This window comes from Clarias gariepinus, chromosome 5, assembly GCF_024256425.1.
Source record: "Clarias gariepinus isolate MV-2021 ecotype Netherlands chromosome 5, CGAR_prim_01v2, whole genome shotgun sequence".
Lineage (NCBI taxonomy): Eukaryota > Metazoa > Chordata > Actinopteri > Siluriformes > Clariidae > Clarias > Clarias gariepinus.
The window spans coordinates 1,852,154-1,879,385 of record NC_071104.1 but is presented as its reverse complement, the minus strand read 5'-3'; the positions used below and the strand labels follow the sequence as shown (position 1 = coordinate 1,879,385).

Here is a 27,232-nt window from a genome sequence, read left to right as displayed (position 1 = left end):
GCCAGTGTTCCAGTTGTTCAGTCAAATGTACAGTAATGGCTGCTCCTGCGGCACCTAAGATTATGTCTCCTAGTGCCTGTTACGTTCCCTATTTTTTTGGCATCTAGGGTTTCGGGAGGTAACAAATTAAATAATAAGAATAATAATGATAAAAATAAATAAAAATGAATGCACTTTTCTCTGCTTTGGAAGTGTGAGTGTATGTAACAATAGAAAAAAAGTGAACAAAGACACTTGGATTCAGGAAATTAGGTTTAGTGGGATTTGGCTGTTATTTACATAGCTCTCTATAAAAATGATGTTATAGACAATTAACCCAAGATTCCATCAAAACCAACAATTTCCCATTTTTACAAATTATATACAAAAGAAGACAACAAAAGTGAGGGACAAGAGCGGTGCTAAAGAAAAGAAAACAATAAAACATAAGTCCTCTATCTAACCCCCAAATCAAGGCTAACTGAACAAACAAATGAATAAATAAGTAAATAAATAAACAAACATCTTCAGCGGATCACGCCCCTAACTACTCTGACTCACAAACATAAATACAAAGGTCGGCACCCGCTCGATAACTAGTGTGTCTAGACAACATTACCCTGCGTGAAGAAAGATGTAAGTCACGTGACATGCTGAACTAGTCCCATCACCATGTGTCGAGGTAGGACTTTGGATAGGTGAAGCGATAATCGAGTCACGATACAAACGCATCCAAATGATCAACTCCGAGCAAAGTTCTCCCAAGAGAAAATTCGAGCATACGGTAATTCAGGTCTGACACACAACAACCAAAACAAGAGCAAAAAAAGAACAAGCAAACATGGGAGAGCAAAGAGAAAAAAATGGAAGGCAATCGTTTTGTTTGTCCCGATTTCATGTCACGTCTGGGTCTTTATACGCGCCCTCTCACGTCTGATTGGTCCTTCGGGTGATATGCAGGATTGAGATTGACAGCACCGTCATCCAACCACAGGGCCTGTGAGGTAATTAGGGAGAGAACAGGAAAGAAAGAAAAAAAACCCTTCCCAAAACAATACCAAACGTAACACCCCCATCCTTAAAAAACAAACATATACCCATGTTCAATAGCTTTGACCCCAAAACAATAGACGCTATTCCTCAGATTCGTGACAACGCATCTGCCACTACGTTATCCCTACCCTTCTTGTACCGAATCTCGAGATTGTAATCCTGAAAAACGAGGAACCACCTCATCAATCTCCGATTCTGATTACGCATACGGGCCACAAAGGTCAACGGGTTGTGGTCAGTGTAAACGATTACGGGACAAATAGAAGCGCCAACATAAACCTCAAAGTGTTGAACTGCTAACAGCAAGGCCAAGGCTTCCTTCTCTATTGTTGAATAATTTCTTTGGCTTCTACTGAACTTTTTGGAAAAGTAACAAATGGGGTGATCAATTCCATCCTTACCCTCCTGTAGGAGTACTGCACCAGCTCCCACATCGCTCGCGTCGACCTCCAATTTAAACGCCACTGAAAAATTTGGAGCAGCCAGGACGGGCTCACTACACAACAACACTTTAATATTGTTAAATGCCATTTGACATACAGAATTCCAAACAAACGGTTCTGAAGGACTAAGCAAAGTGGTTAGTGGTGTAGCGACTGATGAAAAATTTCGACAAAAACACCGATAAAACCCAGCCATACCCAAAAATCTACGCAACTCCCGTCGGGTTTTAGGCACGGGAAATTCGTTTATAGTTGTGATTTTCGCCATTACTGGACGTACCTGACCATACCCCACCTGTTTACCTAGATAGGTTACTGTAGCTTTACCAATCTCACATTTAGCCAAGTTCAAGGTTAATGAAGCTCCCTGTAAACACTTAAAAACGGTTTCTAAAAGCGTTATATGCTCAGACCAACTCTGTGAGTAAATCACTACGTCATCGAGATAAGCCTCACAATTTGGAACGTCAGCAAGAACTAGGTTAACCAACCTCTGAAAAGTGGCTGCGGCATTCCGCAGGCCAAACGCCATCACTTTGTATTGTAAAAAATAGTCTGGTGTCACAAAAGCTGAAATTTCAGAGGCTCTGGGAGTTAATGGAACTTGCCAATATCCTTTGAGTAAATCCAATTTACTCACAAACCTGGCAGAACCTACGCTGTCCACGCAATCCTCTATCCTTGGCATTGGGAAACAGTCAGGAACCGTTACAGCATTGACACGCCTGTAATCCGTACAAAAGCGAACTGTATCATCGGACTTCTGCACCAAAAGGCATGGTGAACTCCATGGACTAACACTAGGACTGGCCAAACCCTTCTCCAACAGATACTGAACTTCCTTTTTCATCACAGCTCTTTTAGCAGAGTTAACCCTATAAGGGTGTTGTTTAATTGGATAGGCATCACCCACATCGATGTCATGCTGTAAAACATTTGTAAGTGTAGGGACATCACCCAATATAGAAGAAAACTTCCTAAGGAGTTTAACCACTTCCTCCTCCTGATTAGCATTGAGATGTGCTAAGAAACTTGACAAATTGGCTAAAGTTTCAGAATTAGTCAATCGTGCAGACAACAATGGAGCATCGAACTCCATTGAGCTTTCCGATTCATCTTGCTGCTCTACCACTGAACCTGAGTCACACACAACTCCTATTGGATGAACAGACTCATCTTCCTTCTCCTGAGGCTTCGCATCATCTCTAGTATAATACGCTTTCAACATGTTAATATGACATACCCGTTTTTGACGTTTCCTGTCTGGCGTACTCAGTACATAATCTGTCTCTCCCCGCTTCTCCAAGATCTTATAAGGACCCGAGAAACGTGCTGTTAACGCCGATCCAGGAACAGGAAGCAGAACCAGCACATGGTCACCAACTGCAAAAGATCTATTCACAGCAGATTTGTCATACCACGTTTTCATCTTCCCCTGAGCTTTCGTCAATGATTCGCGAGCTAACATGCAAGCCTTCTGAAGTCTGTCATGAAATTTACTCACATAATCTAATACATTTGTTTTTTTGGATTCTGCGATACCCAACACGCTCTCCTTCAAAACCTTTAATGGTCCTTTCACCGCGTGGCCAAACACCAGCTCTGATGGACTGAACCCAAGAGACTCTTGAACTGCATCACGGATTGCAAACAAAAGCAAGGGAATACCTTCATCCCACTCCGATCCTGTCTCAATACAATACTTCCTAAGCATTGCTTTTAGCGTTTGATGGAACCTTTCCAGGGATCCCTGACTCTCTGGATGAAAGGCACTGGATATGCGGTGAGCAATATCAAGTGATTTAAAAACCTGGGCACACAATGTGGATAGAAAATTAGTTCCCTGATCTGTCTGCACAATTCTCGGTAGACCAAAGGTAGTAAAAAACTTTATTAACGTTTTAACAACTGTTCGAGCTGTGATATTGCGAAGAGGAATCGCTTCTGGGTATCTGGTAGCCGTACACATAATGGTCAATAAAAACTGATTACCAGACTTGGTTCTGGGTAAAGGACCAACGCAGTCTATGATCACATGATCAAAAGGGTCGCCTATGACAGGGATTGGAATCAAAGGTGCTGGTGGAATCACCTGGTTCGGTTTCCCAGAATATTGACAAACATGACAAGTCTTACAAAACTGCACCACATCACGCTTCAAACCATACCAAAAAAAATGTTGTAGAATACGGTTATACGTTTTTGTCACTCCTAAGTGCCCTGACAACGAATGATCATGCGCCAAGGATAATACCTGCCGGCGAAAAATTGAGGGAACCACCACTTGATACACCACGTTCCACTCATCCTCTGTATCGTTACCTTTATGCCACTTCCGCATTAGTAAACCATCTTCGACGAAAAATGAGACGTTACTCAGTTCTGATCTTTCAGCCAGTTTAAAACACTTCACAAGCGAAACGTCATTCTTCTGAGCATCAATTAATTCTTCCCGAGTTATAGTCAAGGCCAATGGGCCACCCACTACAACCTCACTCACCTGGTCACTAATATGACTCTTAACTTCAGGACCTCCCTCAGCCTCTTGATCTACACATAAAAAAGAGTCAGATATAGACACCTCATTAGTTTTCTTTGATTGAGCACGTGTAATCGCACAAGCGGTAAATGCATTTGGATATCTCCGAGACAATTCATCTGTGCCATACTCCGTCGACAAGGTATCAGTCACTTCAAGTGAAGGTACTATTTTTCCCCCAGCTAGATCGTTACCTAAAATAAAGGAGACACCTTTCACTGGCAAGACTGGACGTACTCCTACCTCCACGAAACCAGACACCAAGTCTGTTTGCAGGTGAATACGGTGAACGGGTACCCTCATGATTTCCATGCTGAAGCTCTGGACCAGTCTGCTAGATCCCACTGATGTCTGATCTGAAAAAGGCAAGACATCTGAACATACGAACGACTGGGCTGCGCCAGTATCCCTTAGCACTTGCACTTCTACTTGATCTTCTTGCTTCCCTGATAGTGACACATAACCTTTGAAAAGAAATGGAAGGTATACACTGTCTACTTCATCTCTTATCTGTTCAACATGCACATTTTGACTCACAATATTCGCAAATCCAACCTCTTTCACTTGAGATTGCTGCTTGCGCTTTAAAGAGAAACACTCTGCAATAACGTGTCCTTTCTTATGACAATAAAAACATTCCCGCGTTTCTTTAGGCTTCTCCATACTCACTTTAGACTGCTGAATCTTCATTGGTGATTTTACATAACTCTTTTCCACAACTACTGGCTGAAAAACGTTTCTATGTGTAAGTACAAATTCATCCGCTAATACTGCTGCCTGAGATACCGTTGCCACCTTTTGTTCATTTAAATACAGAACCATTCTTTCTGGAAGACACTGTTTAAAGTCTTCGAGTAGTACTAATTCTCTCAGTGAAGCAAAGTCCTCTACTTTACTAGAAACGCACCATCTATCAAAAAGAATTCCCTTATCTCGGGCGAATTCAACATAGGTTTGACCGGCGTTTTTTTTACGAGCACGGAACTGCTGCCTATAGGCCTCTGGGACTAATTCATAAGCTCTAAGTACCGCTATCTTAACCACCTCGTACTTAAGACTATCTTCCAAAGACAAAGTTGAATATACCTCCAAAGCTTTACCAGCCAGTTTACACTGCAACAACAATGACCATAGCTCTTTTGGCCAATTCAAAGAAGTTGCGATTTTTTCAAAAGCGTTAAAATAACTATCCACTTCCGATTCACGAAAATTAGGCACTAAAGCAATGTGCTTACCCACATCAAAAGTGGTTGAATTCGAATTAGCCGAATTATCACTTACCGGGCCGAAGTTTTGCTGAACAGGGGGACCCGCTGCAACTCTCGCCGCCTCAATGTCCAACTGTCTAAGCTTAACTTCCTTCTCGGCTTCAATTTCGAGCTTGCGGATCTGTAGCTGCAGATTTAATTCTGCCTGGTGGGCCTGTGTTCTCTCTTGAACCTCTGCTTGGAGCCGTGCGATTCGCACTTTCAATTGCGTCTCCCCTCTCGGTTTGGGAGTGCCAGGGGAAAAGGGTTCAAAAGGTGAAAGAGTTGCCCCAACTTTGGCCTCCGCCTCGGTTGTGACTAACTCATCTTCCTTTCCACCCGTTTCCACAACATCCTGCTCCCCTTCCATAGGCACCACTCCTCCGTCTACCACCGACCAGCTTAAAACGCCGAATTCGTTTAGGCGATCAATCAATTCCGCCTTAATTTTCTTTTTTAATGCCTGTTTTGGAATCTCGATTTGAAAGTGGTTAGCTATCATCAACAACTCATCCTTCCTACATTTATCTATCACCTCCAATGAGGGATTATCAACAAAACTCTGCAAGTTAAACGCCATCAAACCGTATGCCGATGCGCCACCAGACCAAATTTGCCCCACCCAACGTTCACATTAAATTACTTAAAAAGATAACAAACACCACACTCTTCCGCAAAAGAAATAGCATTCGCCTTTTAAGACGAGCCCCCAATTATGTTACGTTCCCTATTTTTTTGGCATCTAGGGTTTCGGGAGGTAACAAATTAAATAATAAGAATAATAATGATAAAAATAAATAAAAATGAATGCACTTTTCTCTGCTTTGGAAGTGTGAGTGTATGTAACAATAGAAAAAAAGTGAACAAAGACACTTGGATTCAGGAAATTAGGTTTAGTGGGATTTGGCTGTTATTTACATAGCTCTCTATAAAAATGATGTTATAGACAATTAACCCAAGATTCCATCAAAACCAACAATTTCCCATTTTTACAAATTATATACAAAAGAAGACAACAAAAGTGAGGGACAAGAGCGGTGCTAAAGAAAAGAAAACAATAAAACATAAGTCCTCTATCTAACCCCCAAATCAAGGCTAACTGAACAAACAAATGAATAAATAAGTAAATAAATAAACAAACATCTTCAGCGGATCACGCCCCTAACTACTCTGACTCACAAACATAAATACAAAGGTCGGCACCCGCTCGATAACTAGTGTGTCTAGACAACATTACCCTGCGTGAAGAAAGATGTAAGTCACGTGACATGCTGAACTAGTCCCATCACCATGTGTCGAGGTAGGACTTTGGATAGGTGAAGCGATAATCGAGTCACGATACAAACGCATCCAAATGATCAACTCCGAGCAAAGTTCTCCCAAGAGAAAATTCGAGCATACGGTAATTCAGGTCTGACACACAACAACCAAAACAAGAGCAAAAAAAGAACAAGCAAACATGGGAGAGCAAAGAGAAAAAAATGGAAGGCAATCGTTTTGTTTGTCCCGATTTCATGTCACGTCTGGGTCTTTATACGCGCCCTCTCACGTCTGATTGGTCCTTCGGGTGATATGCAGGATTGAGATTGACAGCACCGTCATCCAACCACAGGGCCTGTGAGGTAATTAGGGAGAGAACAGGAAAGAAAGAAAAAAAACCCTTCCCAAAACAATACCAAACGTAACAGTGCCATATAGGTGATAGAGTCTTCCATAATATCTGTCCACAGCTGTGCATATTGTTCATCTTGACTTCCTGTGTCATAATACATGACTTCTGTGCAATGGCAGGGTCACTCTTCTGCAGTCTGGTCGTCGTTGCGTGCGTTCTCCACCTCTTGGGTATGTTTAAACGCTGCTTCTTGAAGTGCTCATCCGGTCTTTCCTTTTTGTTCTTTTTATTGCATCTTTTTTAGGTTCAATGATCATGAACCCTTTTACTTTCCTTTTCACTCGTTCCTTCTGAGCTCTTTCGATTATCTTATCCTCCTCAGTTTCTACCTCGTCTATGTCAGACTTGTGACATGGTGACGAGCAGGATTCTCTGGGACATACGTCTGTGTCTTCCCTTTCTTCCAGGTCTTCTTCTTCTCTCTTTCTTTCCTTCATGGCACATTCCACTTGTTCCATTATTCCCTTGTCAGATATGGCTTGCCGTTTATCTCCGGGCCCTTTTCTTTTCCTTAGGTATTGTTTACTTTGTTTTCTCATTCTCTCCAGCTCCTCATTCTCTGTTAGTATGTGTAACTCTGTTTCTTCTTCTTCACTCCATTCTTTTTTCGTTGTCACTATCATGCCTGGGAGTTGACTCTTGTCTTGTTTCTTCTGTTTGTCTGGGCATCCACTCAGAGTCAAATAACATCAGTTTTTTTTTCTTTCTCTTTTTCTTCCAACACATGTCCTTCACCTCCCCATGTTCCTTTATCTTTTTCATGCAGCTCCTGTAGTGGGTACATTCCCCTATTCCTCTGTTGTATGTGTTCCTCAGTGTATGGTGGTGGTCTCTGAGTTTGTCTTCTCTTTTCTTCCCTCATGAGCTATTTCTTTCCTGTCTTCGCTCCCTCCTGACTCCTGATCCTCTTTCTCTAACTTTGTTTCCTGTTTTTCCTCTTCAGTTTGTCTTCATTTATCCTTTTCTTATTCTTCCTTTTTAAACCATTCAACAATGTCCTTTTTTTTTTTCCTACCCTTTCCTGTAGTTGTGTGTCTGAGCATTTTTTTTTTTCCTTACAACATTCTTCATTAAAAGTTCCCTGTTTAAGCCATTGCAATTCTCCCAATGTCCCGTCATGCCAATTTATCATACACTTTCTAATATTTTTTCATCTTCTTTATGTTAAGTTATAATTTATGTCAGCAGGTGTCGCTGGCTTTGGCCATGCGTTTTTTTTTTTTTTTTTTTTGTTTACTGCAGGATAGCTTCCCCATCACACACCTCTGTCTTGATTTATGGTGTAAATTCCTGTGCCTCTTCCCTATAGCTCTCTTACTGTGTACTTTTTAGCTGCTACCGATTTATAATATACATATATACACACATACATACATATACACACATACATACACATACATATTTAAGCATTAATATTCCACTGGTGTCAATATCAGAGGCATAACTATCTTGTCAAGGGTCTGAAAAATTATTTTTCCTGTCTGGTCCCTCATGTATTAACGCAAATTCACTATTGTTATTAATCACCCACATACGACTTAGCACTACCGGACCTGCCTCTGCTCTTATTAGTCTATATCTTTTTACTTTCCAACCTCCCGCGCTTTCCTCTAAACGCAATATATCAAAATCTGGGTATGCTTGCAGCAGTGAAATGAGCGTTAAACAAGGAAGTGGAGGGGGGTCCACTTATTCCTCCAAATTCTATCATACTATTTATTACTTTTAAACGAATCTCTCTAAGAACTAACCCAATAAAAAAAATAATTTCTCCATCCTAAAATATGATGTAAGTAATAAAGTGTGTGTTGCCATCAAGATCCAACACAACAGGTCTTAATGAGAGCCTATGTATCCACTCTCCCTTGTCACACTCTTTTTCTAAAAGTAAATCCTTCTCAGGATTATTCAATAAACATCTATATCTTTCACTCTGATCTGACTCCAAAATTCTAAACTCCCGTTCGCGCTTAGTTAAAACTTCTTCTTCTCTTATCTGCTCATCCCAGTTAATTCTCTAACTCCACTTATCATCTTATCTCCTCCATTTGTTATATTTAATATTTGTTTTACAGTATGTGTAACCTCGGTGCATTTATTACTTTATGCACTATGTTTATTGTTCTTAGTATTGTGTCAATGACTACACAACACGTAAAGGTACCTTTTATATCTTACTTAAGCTTATCTTCAATAACTAATATGTTGCTGCACATATGTACACTAATCCAAAAATATTATTATTTTATAATACTACTATGCTGGTACATTCAACACCTGTACCACTTTCATGTTACAGAGGAAGCTTATGTCACAGTGAGTTCTATGTCTAACGGCGCATACCATAGCCACACGTTTCCTTTAATACTATAAATATTATATGTATCACTTATGCTTTTATTTTATACACTATTATTTAAACTTATTATGTATTCATTATATTTATTAAAATCAGGGGCGTTTCTAGGATCTTCGGTTAAGGGAGGCTCAGCCCCCATAGATGTTTAACACATATTTGGCTTGTTCATAATCAGTACTCAAATGAGTCTTTCTGATCACACATGCATGCACACACACTGTTTACTGTATAAACCTTTTTCTATGTACAGGTACAATCAGAAAAATGTAACCAGAAAACAGCATATAACTTTATACTTACATCGATTAGCAAAATAAACAACACACCTATGAGGCTAGACAATGGAATAAACTGTGTGGTGCCAATAATGTTAAACATTTATCTGTTAATCATTTTCAATGTTATCATTCTTTTTTGTTGTTGTTTCTATTCATTAAAAAGTAACTTTTTCTAAATCAAAGTGACAAAAACCCTACTCTAAGACTAATAAATGTATTTTACGATTTGGGACATTTTTTAATACAATACATTTATTAAAAAAAAAATGATTTTTCTATCTCTGTAAATCACACTGCTATACAGTTAAACCGAGTGCACTAAATGCTGTCTGTCAGTATTTTTAATCATTTATGTGCAGAACTCTCTGGTAGTTAATGCCATATGCACTGTGCAATGTTTTATATAGACAGTTAGGTTTTCCAATTAAAACAGCAGCGGCATGATTGTTGTATAAACTAGACTATAGGTTTATAGAGTGTGTATTAAGGGCTTCATTTTCACTAGAGGAAACAGCCGGTGTGATGAGGGTGAACACAGCGAAGATTTAACTGATTAATCCCTCAGGACATTTAGTAAACTGTATTTATGAAAAAGGACTGAACTGATGCAGATATAACAATTTATGGAAAAAAACACACACCTTGACTTAATCCTCCCTTTGTGATGGCGAATTAAAGACCGCTGAAAGACGCGAAGGAGTCGAAGTCTGTCACCGCTTTCATATCAAATTTAAAGGGGACGACGGGCGACCAGCAATGTGTGTGAAGTTTATAGAGAATTTTTAGGGGGGCTGAGTACAAATGTTGGCCTAGCGACGCCTATGCTAATAATTATAGCAAAAAGGTGTTTTTGAATTCTTCTATCTTCTCATTAAGTTATCTCTAATATCATATCACTTACTATATTCTTACACATACACATAAATTCAGGACTGTGCACATAAATTTAATGCACGCACACTTTTAAAGGACACTCACAGATACAAAAGACACACACAGCGTTTTTCTACTTTTCACAACAGGTTTTAACAATTTGAGTACTCAAAACAACATCAACAGTAAAACCTTTTATCACACAACACAACCTGGGCCCAGAAAACTTCAATACCACCTGTAGGAATTTTCAAATAGCAATCTCCTTTCGTTCCCTAGCGATACCTCATATATATGGGTTCTAACCCTAGGGAACGTGATTGCAGCACTGTTCCTAGCGATACCTCACATAAGTGGGTTCTAGCCCTAGGACTCGAGATTACAGCACAACCACCTACAGGACTTTTTCACAATAACCACCTGTTCAGCTCCGCGTCTTAGAAACACCTCGCTTTTTAATGAGTTCTATACCTAGCGGCTTATTACAGGACTTTTTCCACCTGCCACGTCTGAGGATTTGCTTCCGTCCTCTACCTAGTGATCTGCAGGACTTTAAACCATCTGGGTCCAGCCCCACCTGTTGGCGAATCCTCGTGTACGGGCTCTAGCCCCAACACGGTGGCGTTACCTCAGATATCTTATACCATATATCAAAACGGACCATCTGGGTCCAGCCCCACTTGTTGGCGATTCCTCATATACGGGCTCTAGCCCCAACACAGTGGCGTTACCTCAGATGTCACACAACACAAAAAAATAAGAAAGAGAATATAAACAACAAAAATCAGAAAACAAAAACTTTTGGAGATCTCCCAATTCTTTGTTACTTCATCCAGTCTTTTTATATTAAAATAAATGTAGCGCTTATTTTATCAATATTAGCAACATTCAACAAAATGTGTTCAATATACCTTAGGAGTTACTCCCTCCAGCCGGAAACACGCACACTAACAGACCATGAACTTCTAATGCAGAAATTTGATCAAACAGGTTTTCTGCTTACCTTTTCTATGCCGGCACAAGTTAATGGTCTGTCAGCCCGCGGTGGTCCCAGGTCCCCAGAGGGGTCACCCCTCAACGGCAATCGCAGTCGGGGGTCACCAATAAATGTGGGAGAAAATTCTTCCACGTGTTGATGTTGCTGTTAGTTTAAAATATCAATAAGTTAACAAATCATTAACAAAGAGAATTAAAGAAGAATTAAAGAAGATTACGCCACGCAGAGCTGGATGAAGTAAGTCAGGCTTTTATTGCAGCAATAAGAACCCAGATGAGCCAGCCTAGCCATGCCTTGGATCAGAACCAAAGCAGTGCCAAGTCCAGACTGAATTCACAGTCAAAAGCACGCTCCTTTTATACAGTTTCTAAGAGGGGGGGATCTCCAGTCTCCTCCCCTGTACCTTCACCTCGTTTGACCACAGCAAAATTATAATCCATTATAATTCAGTTTTTTATCAATTAATTTTTCCATAAAAATTACATTTCTCTTATTTTGTACCATTATGTCATACACCTCGCTATCTGACTCCTCTCCATGCTCATAACTCTTTCCCTTTATATTTACACCTCGTTATTTGACTTCTTCCTGCGCTTATCTGACTCTTACTATGCTCGAAACTTCTTTCCATTATAATTCATCTTCTTTAATAATTATTTTCTATTATCTTTACACTTTTCATATCTTTTTTATAAAAATATAGGGGTGCCGCTTGTTTTCAAGGCTTTTTCCTTGTTTTTTCTTTGGTATGTTCTTCATTTTTCAAGAGACCAGCCATGGGTAAGCATCTCCTTTACACTATTTTACTTATTTGCCTTATTTTACCCCATTCAATGTTTTTATACATTTTATTCTATTTTATAGCCAACTGCGACTTCTCCATTGATGACTTCATCCCTTTGGATGATTCGGACAGCCAGGGCAGTTCAGACCGTGTTCCTTCTGAGGAATTTTATTTCTATTGATGCTTTTACCCTGGCCCCTTATGTTTTGTATTTTACGTTGGGCTTTTATTCTTTGTATTTTATATTATTACCATGTAAATATGCCTTTTTATTCTTTGTCTACTCTTATTAAAATATTTTATTCACAAGACTAGCTCTGTGTCTCTGATTTTTCCTATTTCTTATCTGCCCGTCCAGTCTGCCCACATGGCCATCTTCACACACACACACTGTCTCGCAGGGAGATTCCCCTGATTCTTTCAAGTTTAATTTCAGTGTATAGTTTATTACATAGTTCCCCGTACACCTCGTTAGCCCCTCTTTTTATCTGGTTTCTAGTTTCTTGTGCTTATCTGGTGTCTGTCACCTGATTATTTCTTCTGTCCTTGGGTTTTAGTTGGTTTTTCCAGGATTTTATCCTCCCTGCTTTGCCCTTGGTTTTTTCTATCTGTTGGTTGTTCCTGGTTTATTCTACAGTTCTCAAGAGACAGACCATGTATGAGCATCTCTTTATTTGGTAGATGCACATACTAGTTTATTTTTGTGTCTACTTTTATTAAACTCAGTATTCCTAAAAGTAATCGTGTGTCTTTTGGATATTTGTTTATATTTTACTTAGACATGTATACGTATATCCAACACTTGTTTCAATCCTTCATTAGGCCAAGTCCGACACCTGGCACCTTATCTTGTCTTATCTGGGTCACTCTAACCCTTCTCTTACTGCTATGTTTTACGTCCTGTCTGCTTTTCTCACTTAACCTTTATATTATTTCACTAAGATTAATATTATGTTGATTAATATTATCATATTGTTACATTGCTGCATACACAAATATATTTAATTAAAATATGCTTACAGATGGCACCTTTTTCGTACCCTGGATAGCTCAGTCGGTAGAGCATCAGACTTTTAATCTGAGGGTCCAGGGTTCAAGTCCCTGTTCAGGCATTACCTTCTATTGGTGCTTAGGAAGAAGAGCGTTTGACGCAAGTTGTTCAAAGCGATTAAGAGGCCCAGCTTGGATTAAGAAATTCTCAAGAGCAGAAAGTTGGAAATTGCTGACTCCTTGCCAAGTATTTCCATAATTTACCAGTGGATACTTTCTCTTAGGAGATTGTCTTATGTTCAGGAAGGTCACCAGGAGATGGTATTGCCACAGGTTTTCTTATCTACAGATGAATAAAATACAAACCCCTCACCTTAGAAGGAAACTTGAAGCTTCAAACATTTCCATTTCTTACCTAGGATAAGCTAGGATCCTGTCTGTCAGACCAGCTGAATCTTCTATTATGATGGCATCTAAAGACGCCTTATCAGGCCCTAACTTTTCTCAGCACGCACACCCGGCCGAGAATGGGAAAAATGTTATAGCAGGCTGAGGATGTCTGCCTAGTAATTAGGTCGGTGAGCTGTTACCTGAGCGCTGTCATCTTTTGTCAAGAGGTTTACACAAACATGCATGGTCATCCTAGGGATTGGATGTAATTTAAAATTCTGCCCACGAACCTTCTCGGAAAAGCCAGCAACACCAGCCGCCACACACAGACAGCTCATGACCACGAAGTGATTTGAACACGCAACCTTCTGATCTGGAGTCAGACTCGCTACCGTTGCGCCACGAGGTCCTACATGGCCAGCAGTGCATGTGGCAGCACATTTTCTCTCAAGGACAAGTCACGCGCGTCATCTATTGCTCCAGGCTTCTGGAATCTGGGATAGGGCTTTTTTTGTGCAAAGGACAAAGCAAAAGCTGATTGCATAACCTGTCTGATTCCCCCGTCCATGGATATCAAGAGGGTTTTTCATGATCAAATAGCACTCCTCAGCTCAGTGTGTGAGTGTGGAGCTTGGACAACTTGGACCTGAGTCTTGTCTTATAGACTGGAAAGCATATGAGTATGGAGCAGTGTGGGACAATCTTTGGGATTATTTCACAACAGTCTTTGTGTCAGATGATGGGCATTCAGTGGCAAAGGTGGTATTAATCTCCATCTTCCGAGTTACACGGAGTCACGAATGCCCAAGATTGCACTACACACTGGACTTCAACGTATATAAATATATCTATATGTATATATGAAAATACATCACTGAAAGCTCCCTTGTGCCTGTTTTCTATGAAAGCATACAGTGATAAATTGCTGAAAGCCGATGCGGATGTCTTTGTCTGGTCCAGAGTGGACGATCCATTTGATCAGGGAAGTATGCTGGAAAAGTGTGTGTGCAAAACTGTTGAAAATGTAATGAACGGTGTCGACTGCAAACCAATCTTGACCGAGTTGGTTGTATTTCTCAGTCGATAGCGCACTGGTATTTTGATCTCAGGGTCCATGGCTTTAGTCCATGTTTGTAAATAAAGTAGACTTGAAAATGAGTCATGTGGTCTCCTTGTCTAGAAGGCCAACCTTCGTCGATAATGCTGATCTCTTTAAAGTTATTCACATACCATAGGCATATAAGACATTCACTTATCCTAGATAAGACTTTAGAGGCAGGGCTGTTCAGAAGAGTGATCCTGGTTACAACTTTCACTGGATGTGATGGTCAGAATCCTCTTGTTAGGGAACGAAATGTTGAAAACATGGCAGTTAAACAAAAATCTTAACGGTTCGATTGATCTCGGCTTAAATACTGGGACATGTTATCAGCCAGTGTGAAGGTTTAAAATTCTGGTGGCCAACCTCACCACTTGAAAGGGTTCACAAGTGCTTTGTTTCTTCACATGTGTCAAACAATGGACGAGCGTTGGGAAAGGATGCCTCAAACTGCTTTTTGGGAGCGATGGCACCTTTTTCGTACACTGGATAGCTCAGTCGGTAGAGCATCAGACTTTTAATCTGAGCGTCCAGGGTTCAAGTCCCTGTTCAAGCGTAACCTTCTATTGGTGCTTAGGAAGAAGAGCGTTTGACGCAAGTTGTTCAAAGCGATTAAGAGGCCCAGCTTGGATTAAGAAATTCTCAAGAGCAGAAAGTTGGAAATTGCTGACTCCTTGCCAAGTATTTCCATAATTTACCAGTGGATACTTTCTCTTAGGAGATTGTCTTATGTTCAGGAAGGTCACCAGGAGATGGTATTGCCACAGGTTTTCTTATCTACAGATGAATAAAATACAAACCCCTCACCTTAGAAGGAAACTTGAAGCTTCGAACATTTCCATTTCTTACCTAGGATAAGCTAGGATCCTGTCTGTCAGACCAGCTGAATCTTCTATTATGATGGCATCTAAAGACGCCTTATCAGGCCCTAAATTTTCTCAGCACGCACAGCCGGCCGAGAATGGGAAACATGTTATAGCAGGCTGAGGATGTCTGCCTAGTAATTAGGTCGGTGAGCTGTTACCTGAGCGCTGTCATCTTTTGTCAAGAGGTTGACACAAGCATGCATGGTCATCCTAGGGATTGGATGTAATTAAAAATTCTGCCCACAAACCTTCTCGGAAAAGCCAGCAACACCAGCCGCCACACACAGACAGCTCATGACCACGAAGTGATTTGAACACGCAACCTTCTGATCTGGAGTCAGACTCGCTACCGTTGCGCCACGAGGTCCTACAGGGCCAGCAGTGCATGTGGCAGCACATTTTCTCTCAAGGACAAGTCACGCGCGTCATCTATTGCTCCAGGCTTCTGGAATCTGGGATAGGGCTTTTTTTGTGCAAAGGACAAAGCAAAAGCTGATTGCATAACCTGTCTGATTCCCCCGTCCATGGATATCAAGAGGGTTTTTCATGATCAAATAGCACTCCTCAGCTCAGTGTGTGAGTGTGGAGCTTGGACAACTTGGACCTGAGTCTTGTCTTATAGACTGGAAAGCATATGAGTATGGAGCAGTGTGGGACAATCTTTGGGATTATTTCACAACAGTCTTTGTGTCAAATGATGGGCATTCAGTGGCAAAGGTGGTATTAATCTCCATCTTCCGAGTTACACGGAGTCACGAATGCCCAAGATTGCACTACACACTGGACTTCAACGTATATAAATATATCTATATGTATATATGAAAATACATCACTGAAAGCTCCCTTGTGCCTGTTTTCTATGAAAGCATACAGTGATAAATTGCTGAAAGCCGATGCGGATGTCTTTGTCTGGTCCAGAGTGGACGATCCATTTGATCAGGGAAGTATGCTGGAAAAGTGTGTGTGCAAAACTGTTGAAAATGTAATGAACGGTGTCGACTGCAAACCAATCTTGACCGAGTTGGTTGTATTTCTCAGTCGATAGCGCACTGTTATTTTGATCTCAGGGTCCATGGCTTTAGTCCATGTTTGTAAATAAAGTAGACTTGAAAATGAGTCATGTGGTCTCCTTGTCTAGAAGGCCAACCTTCGTCGATAATGCTGATCTCTTTAAAGTTATTCACATACCATAGGCATATAAGACATTCACTTATCCTAGATAAGACTTTAGAGGCAGGGCTGTTCAGAAGAGTGATCCTGGTAACAACTTTCACTGGATGTGATGGTCAGAATCCTCTTGTTAGGGAACGAAATGTTGAAAACATGGCAGTTAAACAAAAATCTTAACGGTTCGATTGATCTCGGCTTAAATACTGGGACATGTTATCAGCCAGTGTGAAGGTTTAAAATTCTGGTGGCCAACCTCACCACTTGAAAGGGTTCACAAGTGCTTTGTTTCTTCACATGTGTCAAACAATGGACGAGCGTTGGGAAAGGATGCCTCAAACTGCTTTTTGGGAGCGATGGCACCTTTTTCGTACACTGGATAGCTCAGTCGGTAGAGCATCAGACTTTTAATCTGAGCGTCCAGGGTTCAAGTCCCTGTTCAAGCGTAACCTTCTATTGGTGCTTAGGAAGAAGAGCGTTTGACGCAAGTTGTTCAAAGCGATTAAGAGGCCCAGCTTGGATTAAGAAATTCTCAAGAGCAGAAAGTTGGAAATTGCTGACTCCTTGCCAAGTATTTCCATAATTTACCAGTGGATACTTTCTCTTAGGAGATTGTCTTATGTTCAGGAAGGTCACCAGGAGATGGTATTGCCACAGGTTTTCTTATCTACAGATGAATAAAATACAAACCCCTCACCTTAGAAGGAAACTTGAAGCTTCGAACATTTCCATTTCTTACCTAGGATAAGCTAGGATCCTGTCTGTCAGACCAGCTGAATCTTCTATTATGATGGCATCTAAAGACGCCTTATCAGGCCCTAACTTTTCTCAGCACGTACACCCGGCCGAGAATGGGAAACATGTTATAGCAGGCTGAGGATGTCTGCCTAGAAATTAGGTCGGTGAGCTGTTACGTGAGCGCTGTCATCTTTTGTCAAGAGGTTTACACAAACATGCATGGTCATCCTAGGGATTGGATGTAATTTAAAATTCTGCCCACGAACCTTCTCGGAAAAGCCAGTACCACCAGCCGCCACACACAGACAGCTCATGACCTCGACGTGATTTGAACACGCAACCTTCTGATCTGGAGTCAGACTCGCTACCGTTGCGCCACGAGGTCCTACATGGCCAGCAGTGCATGTGGCAGCACATTTTCTCTCAAGGACAAGTCACGCCCGTCATCTATTGCTCCAGGCTTCTGGAATCTGGGATAGGGCTTTTTTTGTGCAAAGGACAAAGCAAAAGCTGATTGCATAACCTGTCTGATTCCCCCGTCCATGTATATCAAGAGGGTTTTTCATGATCAAATAGCACTCCTCAGCTCAGTGTGTGAGTGTGGAGCTTGGACAACTTGGACCTGAGTCTTGTCTTATAGACTGGAAAGCATATGAGTATGGAGCAGTGTGGGACAATCTTTGGGATTATTTCACAACAGTCTTTGTGTCAGATGATGGGCATTCAGTGGCAAAGGTGGTATTAATCTCCATCTTCTGAGTTACACGGAGTCACGAATGCCCAAGATTGCACTACACACTGGACTTCAACGTATATAAATATATCTATATGTATATATGAAAATACATCACTGAAAGCTCCCTTGTGCCTGTTTTCTATGAAAGCATACAGTGATAAATTGCTGAAAGCCGATGCGGATGTCTTTGTCTGGTCCAGAGTGGACGATCCATTTGATCAGGGAAGTATGCTGGAAAAGTGTGTGTGCAAAACTGTTGAAAATGTAATGAACGGTGTCGACTGCAAACCAATCTTGACCGAGTTGGTTGTATTTCTCAGTCGATAGCGCACTGGTATTTTGATCTCAGAGTCCATGGCTTTAGTCCATGTTTGTAAATAAAGTAGACTTGAAAATGAGTCATGTGGTCTCCTTGTCTAGAAGGCCAACCTTCGTCGATAATGCTGATCTCTTTAAAGTTATTCACATACCATAGGCATATAAGACATTCACTTATCCTAGATAAGACTTTAGAGGCAGGGCTGTTCAGAAGAGTGATCCTGGTAACAACTTTCACTGGATGTGATGGTCAGAATCCTCTTGTTAGGGAACGAAATGTTGAAAACATGGCAGTTAAACAAAAATCTTAACGGTTCGATTGATCTCGGCTTAAATACTGGGACATGTTATCAGCCAGTGTGAAGGTTTAAAATTCTGGTGGCCAACCTCACCACTTGAAAGGGTTCACAAGTGCTTTGCTTCTTCACATGTGTCAAACAATGGACGAGCGTTGGGAAAGGATGCCTCAAACTGCTTTTTGGGAGCGATGGCACCTTTTTCGTACACTGGATAGCTCAGTCGGTAGAGCATCAGACTTTTAATCTGAGGGTTCGGGGTTCAAGTCCCTGTTCAGGCGTTACCTTCTATTGGTGCTTAGGAAGAAGAGCGTTTGGCGCAAGTTGTTCAAAGCAATTAAGAGGCCCAGCTTGGATTAAGAAATTCTCAAGAGCAGAACGTTGGAAATTGCTGACTCCTTGCCAAGTATTTCCATAATTTACCAGTGGATACTTTCTCTTAGGAGATTGTCTTATGTTCAGGAAGGTCACCAGGAGATGGTATTGCCACAGGTTTTCTTATCTACAGATGAATAAAATACAAACCCCTCACCTTAGAAGGAAACTTGAAGCTTCAAACATTTCCATTTCTTACCTAGGATAAGCTAGGATCCTGTCTGTCAGACCAGCTGAATCTTCTATTATGATGGCATCTAAAGACGCCTTATCAGGCCCTAACTTTTCTCAGCACGTACACCCGGCCGAGAATGGGAAACATGTTATAGCAGGCTGAGGATGTCTGCCTAGAAATTAGGTCGGTGAGCTGTTACGTGAGCGCTGTCATCTTTTGTCAAGAGGTTTACACAAACATGCATGGTCATCCTAGGGATTGGATGTAATTTAAAATTCTGCCCACGAACCTTCTCGGAAAAGCCAGCAACACCAGCCGCCACACACAGACAGCTCATGACCTCGACGTGATTTGAACACGCAACCTTCTGATCTGGAGTCAGACTCGCTACCGTTGCGCCACGAGGTCCTACATGGCCAGCAGTGCATGTGGCAGCACATTTTCTCTCAAGGACAAGTCACGCCCGTCATCTATTGCTCCAGGCTTCTGGAATCTGGGATAGGGCTTTTTTTGTGCAAAGGACAAAGCAAAAGCTGATTGCATAACCTGTCTGATTCCCCCGTCCATGGATATCAAGAGGGTTTTTCATGATCAAATAGCACTCCTCAGCTCAGTGTGTGAGTGTGGAGCTTGGACAACTTGGACCTGAGTCTTGTCTTATAGACTGGAAAGCATATGAGTATGGAGCAGTGTGGGACAATCTTTGGGATTATTTCACAACAGTCTTTGTGTCAGATGATGGGCATTCAGTGGCAAAGGTGGTATTAATCTCCATCTTCCGAGTTACACGGAGTCACGAATGCCCAAGATTGCACTACACACTGGACTTCAACGTATATAAATATATCTATATGTATATATGAAAATACATCACTGAAAGCTCCCTTGTGCCTGTTTTCTATGAAAGCATACAGTGATAAATTGCTGAAAGCCGATGCGGATGTCTTTGTCTGGTCCAGAGTGGACGATCCATTTGATCAGGGAAGTATGCTGAAAAAGTGTGTGTGCAAAACTGTTGAAAATGTAATGAACAGTGTCGACTGCAAACCAATCTTGACCGAGTTGGTTGTATTTCTCAGTCGAGAGTGCACTGGTCTTTTGATCTCAGGGTCCATGGCTTTAGTCCATGTTTGTAAATAAAGTAGACTTGAAAATGAGTCATGTGGTCTCCTTGTCTAGAAGGCCAACCTTCGTCGATAATGCTGATCTCTTTAAAGTTATTCACATACCATAGGCATATAAGACATTCACTTATTCTAGATAAGACTTTAGAGGCAGGGCTGTTCAGAAGAGTAATCCTGGTTACAACTTTCACTGGATGTGATGGTCAGAATCCTCTTGTTAGGGAACGAAATGTTGAAAACATGGCAGTTAAACAAAAATCTTAACGGTTCGATTGATCTCGGCTTAAATACTGGGACATGTTATCAGCCAGTGTGAAGGTTTAAAGTTCTGGTGGCCAACCTCACCACTTGAAAGGGTTCACAAGTGCTTTGTTTCTTCACATGTGTCAAACAATAGACGAGCGTTGGGAAAGGATGCCTCAAACTGCTTTTTGGGAGCGATGGCACCTTTTTCGTACCCTGTATAGTTCAGTCGGTAGAGCATCAGACTTTTAATCTGAGGGTCCAGGGTTCAAGTCCCTGTTCAGGCGTTACCTTCTATTGGTGCTTAGGAAAAAGAGCGTTTGGCGCAAGTTGTTCAAAGCGATTAAGAGGCCCAGCTTGGATTAAGAAATTCTCAAGAGCAGAAAGTTGGAAATTGCTGACTCCTTGCCAAGTATTTCCATAATTTACCAGTGGATACTTTCTCTTAGGAGATTGTCTTATGTTCAGGAAGGTCACCAGGAGATGGTATTGCCACAGGTCTTCTTATCTACAGATGAATAAAATACAAACCCCTCACCTTAGCAGGAAACTTGAAGCTTCGAACATTTCCATTTCTTACCTAGGATAAGCTAGGATCCTGTCTGTCAGACCAGCTGAATCTTCTATTATGATGGCATCTAAAGACGCCTTATCAGGCAATAAATTTTCTCAGCACGCACAGCCGGCCGAGAATGGGAAACATGTTATAGCAGGCTGAGGATGTCTGCCTAGTAATTAGGTCGGTGAGCTGTTACCTGAGCGCTGTCATCTTTTGTCAAGAGGTTGACACAAGCATGCATGGTCATCCTAGGGATTGGATGTAATTAAAAATTCTGCCCACAAACCTTCTCGGAAAAGCCAGCAACACCAGCCGCCACACACAGACAGCTCATGACCTCGACGTGATTTGAACACGCAACCTTCTGATCTGGAGTCAGACGCGCTACCGTTGCGCCACGAGGTCCTACATGGCCAGCAGTGCATGTGGCAGCACATTTTCTCTCAAGGACAAGTCACGCGCGTCATCTCTTGCTCCAGGCTTCTGGAATCTGGGATAGGGCTTTTTTTGTGCAAAGGACAAAGCAAAAGCTGATTGCATAACCTGTCTGATTCCCCCGTCCATGGATATCAAGAGGGTTTTTCATGATCAAATAGCACTCCTCAGCTCAGTGTGTGAGTGTGGAGCTTGGACAACTTGGACCTGAGTCTTGTCTTATAGACTGGAAAGCATATGAGTATGGAGCAGTGTGGGACAATCTTTGGGATTATTTCACAACAGTCTTTGTGTCAGATGATGGGCATTCAGTGGCAAAGGTGGTATTAATCTCCATCTTCCGAGTTACACGGAGTCACGAATGCCCAAGATTGCACTACACACTGGACTTCAACGTATATAAATATATCTATATGTATATATGAAAATACATCACTGAAAGCTCCCTTGTGCCTGTTTTCTATGAAAGCATACAGTGATAAATTGCTGAAAGCCGATGCGGATGTCTTTGTCTGGTCCAGAGTGGACGATCCATTTGATCAGGGAAGTATGCTGGAAAAGTGTGTGTGCAAAACTGTTGAAAATGTAATGAACGGTGTCGACTGCAAACCAATCTTGACCGAGTTGGTTGTATTTCTCAGTCGATAGCGCACTGGTATTTTGATCTCAGGGTCCATGGCTTTAGTCCATGTTTGTAAATAAAGTAGACTTGAAAATGAGTCATGTGGTCTCCTTGTCTAGAAGGCCAACCTTCGTCGATAATGCTGATCTCTTTAAAGTTATTCACATACCATAGGCATATAAGACATTCACTTATCCTAGATAAGACTTTAGAGGCAGGGCTGTTCAGAAGAGTGATCCTGGTAACAACTTTCACTGGATGTGATGGTCAGAATCCTCTTGTTAGGGAACGAAGTGTTGAAAACATGGCAGTTAAACAAAAATCTTAACGGTTCGATTGATCTCGGCTTAAATACTGGGACATGTTATCAGCCAGTGTGAAGGTTTAAAATTCTGGTGGCCAACCTCACCACTTGAAAGGGTTCACAAGTGCTTTGTTTCTTCACATGTGTCAAACAATGGACGAGCGTTGGGAAAGGATGCCTCAAACTGCTTTTTGGGAGCGATGGCACCTTTTTCGTACACTGGATAGCTCAGTCGGTAGAGCATCAGACTTTTAATCTGAGCGTCCAGGGTTCAAGTCCCTGTTCAGGCGTTACCTTCTATTGGTGCTTAGGAAGAAGAGCGTTTGGCGCAAGTTGTTCAAAGCGATTAAGAGGCCCAGCTTGGATTAAGAAATTCTCAAGAGCAGAAAGTTGGAAATTGCTGACTCCTTGCCAAGTATTTCCATAATTTACCAGTGGATACTTTCTCTTAGGAGATTGTCTTATGTTCAGGAAGGTCACCAGGAGATGGTATTGCCACAGGTCTTCTTATCTACAGATGAATAAAATACAAACCCCTCACCTTAGCAGGAAACTTGAAGCTTCGAACATTTCCATTTCTTACCTAGGATAAGCTAGGATCCTGTCTGTCAGACCAGCTGAATCTTCTATTATGATGGCAACTAAAGACGCCTTATCAGGCCCTAAATTTTCTCAGCACGCACAGCCGGCCGAGAATGGGAAACATGTTATAGCAGGCTGAGGATGTCTGCCTAGTAATTAGGTCGGTGAGCTGTTACCTGAGCGCTGTCATCTTTTGTCAAGAGGTTTACACAAACATGCATGGTCATCCTAGGGATTGGATGTAATTTAAAATTCTGCCCACGAACCTTCTCGGAAAAGCCAGCAACACCAGCCGCCACACACAGACAGCTCATGACCTCGACGTGATTTGAACACGCAACCTTCTGATCTGGAGTCAGACGCGCTACCGTTGCACCACGAGGTCCTACATGGCCAGCAGTGCATGTGGCAGCACATTTTCTCTCAAGGACAAGTCACGCGCGTCATCTATTGCTCCAGGCTTCTGGAATCTGGGATAGGGCTTTTTTTGTGCAAAGGACAAAGCAAAAGCTGATTGCATAACCTGTCTGATTCCCCCGTCCATGGATATCAAGAGGGTTTTTCATGATCAAATAGCACTCCTCAGCTCAGTGTGTGAGTGTGAAGCTTGGACAACTTGGACCTGAGTCTTGTCTTATAGACTGGAAAGCATATGAGTATGGAGCAGTGTGGGACAATCTTTGGGATTATTTCACAACAGTCTTTGTGTCAAATGATGGGCATTCAGTGGCAAAGGTGGTATTAATCTCCATCTTCCGAGTTACACGGAGCCACGAATGCCCAAGATTGCACTACACACTGGACTTCAACGTATATAAATATATCTATATGTATATATGAAAATACATCACTGAAAGCTCCCTTGTGCCCGTTTTCTTTGAAAGCATACAGTGATAAATTGCTGAAAGCCGATGCGGATGTCTTTGTCTGGTCCAGAGTGGACGATCCATTTGATCAGGGGAGTATGCTGGAAAAGTATGTGTGCAAAGCTGTTGAAAATGTAATGAACAGTGTCGACTGCAAACCAATCTTGACAGAGTTGGTTGTATTTCTCAGTCGAGAGTGCACTGGTCTTTTGATCTCAGGGTCCATGGCTTTAGTCCATGTTTGTAAATAAAGTAGACTTGAAAATGAGTCATGTGGTCTCCTTGTCTAGAAGGCCAACCTTCGTCGATAATGCTGATCTCTTTAAAGTTATTCATATACCATAGGCATATAAGACATTCACTTATCCTAGATAAGACTTTAGAGGCAGGGCTGTTCAGAAGAGTAATCCTGGTTACAACTTTCACTGGATGTGATGGTCAGAATCCTCTTGTTATGGAACGAAATGTTGAAAACATGGCAGTTAAACAAAAATCTTAACGGTTCGATTGATCTCGGCTTAAATACTGGGACATGTTATCAGCCAGTGTGAAGGTTTAAAGTTCTGGTGGCCAACCTCACCACTTGAAAGGGTTCACAAGTGCTTTGTTTCTTCACATGTGTCAAACAATAGATGAGCGTTGGGAAAGGATGCCTCAAACTGCTTTTTGGGAGCGATGGCACCTTTTTCGTACCCTGGATAGCTCAGTCGGTAGAGCATCAGACTTTTAATCTGAGGGTCCAGGGTTCAAGTCCCTGTTCAGGCGTTACCTTCTATTGGTGCTTAGGAAGAAGAGCGTTTGACGCAAGTTGTTTAAAGCGATTAAGAGGCCCAGCTTGGATTAAGAAATTCTCAAGAGCAGAAATTTGGAAATTGCTGACTCCTTGCCAAGTATTTCCATAATTTACCAGTGGATACTTTCTCTTAGGAGATTGTCTTATGTTCAGGAAGGTCACCAGGAGATGGTATTGCCACAGGTTTTCTTATCTACAGATGAATAAAATACAAACCCCTCACCTTAGCAGGAAACTTGAAGCTTCGAACATTTCCATTTCTTACCTAGGATAAGCTAGGATCCTGTCTGTCAGACCAGCTGAATCTTCTATTATGATGGCATCTAAAGACGCCTTATCAGGCCCTAAATTTTCTCAGCACGCACAGCCGGCCGAGAATGGGAAACATGTTATAGCAGGCTGAGGATGTCTGCCTAGTAATTAGGTCGGTGAGCTGTTACCTGAGCGCTGTCATCTTTTGTCAAGAGGTTGACACAAGCATGCATGGTCATCCTAGGGATTGGATGTAATTAAAAATTCTGCCCACAAACCTTCTCGGAAAAGCCAGCAACACCAGCCGCCACACACAGACAGCTCATGACCTCGACGTGATTTGAACACGCAACCTTCTGATCTGGAGTCAGACGCGCTACCGTTGCGCCAGGAGGTCCTACATGGCCAGCAGTGCATGTGGCAGCACATTTTCTCTCAAGGACAAGTCACGCGCGTCATCTATTGCTCCAGGCTTCTGGAATCTGGGATAGGGCTTTTTTTGTGCAAAGGACAAAGCAAAAGCTGATTGCATAACCTGTCTGATTCCCCAGTCCATGGATATCAAGAGGGTTTTTCATGATCAAATAGCACTCCTCAGCTCAGTGTGTGAGTGTGGAGCTTGGACAACTTGGACCTGAGTCTTGTCTTATAGACTGGAAAGCATATGAGTATGGAGCAGTGTGGGACAATCTTTGGGATTATTTCACAACAGTCTTTGTGTCAAATGATGGGCATTCAGTGGCAAAGGTGGTATTAATCTCCATCTTCCGAGTTACACGGAGCCACGAATGCCCAAAATTGCACTACACACTGGACTTCAACGTATATAAATATATCTATTTGTGTATATGAAAATACATCACTGAAAGCTCCATTGTGCCCGTTTTCTTTGAAAGCGTACAGTGATAAATTGCTGAAAGCCGATGCGGATGTCTTTGTCTGGTCCAGAGTGGACGATCCATTTGATCAGGGAAGTATGCTGGAAAAGTGTGTGTGCAAAACTGTTGAAAATGTAATGAACGGTGTCGACTGCAAACCAATCTTGACCGAGTTGGTTGTATTTCTCAGTCGATAGCGCACTGGTCTTTTGATCTCAGGGTCCATGGCTTTAGTCCATGTTTGTAAATAAAGTAGACTTGAAAATGAGTCATGTGGTCTCCTTGTCTAGAAGGCCAACCTTCGTCGATAATGCTGATCTCTTTAAAGTAATTCACATACCATAGGCATATAAGACATTCACTTATCCTAGATAAGACTTTAGAGGTAGGGCTGTTCAGAAGAGTAATCCTGGTAACAACTTTCACTGGATGTGATGGTCAGAATCCTCTTGTTAGGGAACGAAATGTTGAAAACATGGCAGTTAAACAAAAATCTTAACGGTTCGATTGATCTCGGCTTAAATACTGGGACATGTTATCAGCCAGTGTGAAGGTTTAAAGTTCTGGTGGCCAACCTCACCACTTGAAAGGGTTCACAAGTGCTTTGTTTCTTCACATGTGTCAAACAATAGACGAGCGTTGGGAAAGGATGCTTCAAACTGCTTTTTGGGAGCGATGGCGCCTTTTTCGTACCCTGGATAGCTCAGTCGGTAGAGCATCAGACTTTTAATCTGAGGGTCCAGGGTTCAAGTCCCTGTTCAGGCATTACCTTCTATTGGTGCTTAGGAAGAAGAGCGTTTGACGCAAGTTGTTCAAAGCGATTAAGAGGCCCAGCTTGGATTAAGAAATTCTCAAGAGCAGAAAGTTGGAAATTGCTGACTCCTTGCCAAGTATTTCCATAATTTACCAGTGGATACTTTCTCTTAGGAGATTGTCTTATGTTCAGGAAGGTCACCAGGAGATGGTATTGCCACAGGTTTTCTTATCTACAGATGAATAAAATACAAACCCCTCACCTTAGAAGGAAACTTGAAGCTTCAAACATTTCCATTTCTTACCTAGGATAAGCTAGGATCCTGTCTGTCAGACCAGCTGAATCTTCTATTATGATGGCATCTACAGACGCCTTATCAGGCCCTAACTTTTCTCAGCACGCACAGCCGGTCGAGAATGGGAAACATGTTATAGCAGGCTGAGGAT

At 41.8% G+C, this 27,232-nt stretch overlaps 7 non-coding genes across 7 annotated transcripts; 3 read left to right on the top strand and 4 right to left on the bottom strand.

The window, feature by feature from the left end:
• The first annotated feature begins 13,263 nt into the window (after window positions 1–13,263).
• On the top strand, window positions 13,264–13,336 carry trnak-uuu (transfer RNA lysine (anticodon UUU)). The gene has a single exon. It is a non-coding gene; the product is annotated as a tRNA-Lys (tRNA).
• Window positions 13,337–17,787: 4,451 nt separating this feature from the next.
• On the bottom strand, window positions 17,788–17,859 carry trnaw-cca (transfer RNA tryptophan (anticodon CCA)). The gene has a single exon. It is a non-coding gene; the product is annotated as a tRNA-Trp (tRNA).
• Window positions 17,860–19,710: 1,851 nt separating this feature from the next.
• On the bottom strand, window positions 19,711–19,782 carry trnaw-cca (transfer RNA tryptophan (anticodon CCA)). The gene has a single exon. It is a non-coding gene; the product is annotated as a tRNA-Trp (tRNA).
• A 1,851-nt stretch (window positions 19,783–21,633) lies between these two features.
• On the bottom strand, window positions 21,634–21,705 carry trnaw-cca (transfer RNA tryptophan (anticodon CCA)). Its single transcript has one exon. It is a non-coding gene; the product is annotated as a tRNA-Trp (tRNA).
• Window positions 21,706–23,556: 1,851 nt separating this feature from the next.
• On the bottom strand, window positions 23,557–23,628 carry trnaw-cca (transfer RNA tryptophan (anticodon CCA)). Its single transcript has one exon. It is a non-coding gene; the product is annotated as a tRNA-Trp (tRNA).
• Window positions 23,629–24,801: 1,173 nt separating this feature from the next.
• Window positions 24,802–24,874, top strand: trnak-uuu (transfer RNA lysine (anticodon UUU)). Its single transcript has one exon. It is a non-coding gene; the product is annotated as a tRNA-Lys (tRNA).
• A 1,850-nt stretch (window positions 24,875–26,724) lies between these two features.
• On the top strand, window positions 26,725–26,797 carry trnak-uuu (transfer RNA lysine (anticodon UUU)). Its single transcript has one exon. It is a non-coding gene; the product is annotated as a tRNA-Lys (tRNA).
• Window positions 26,798–27,232: the final 435 nt, after the last annotated feature.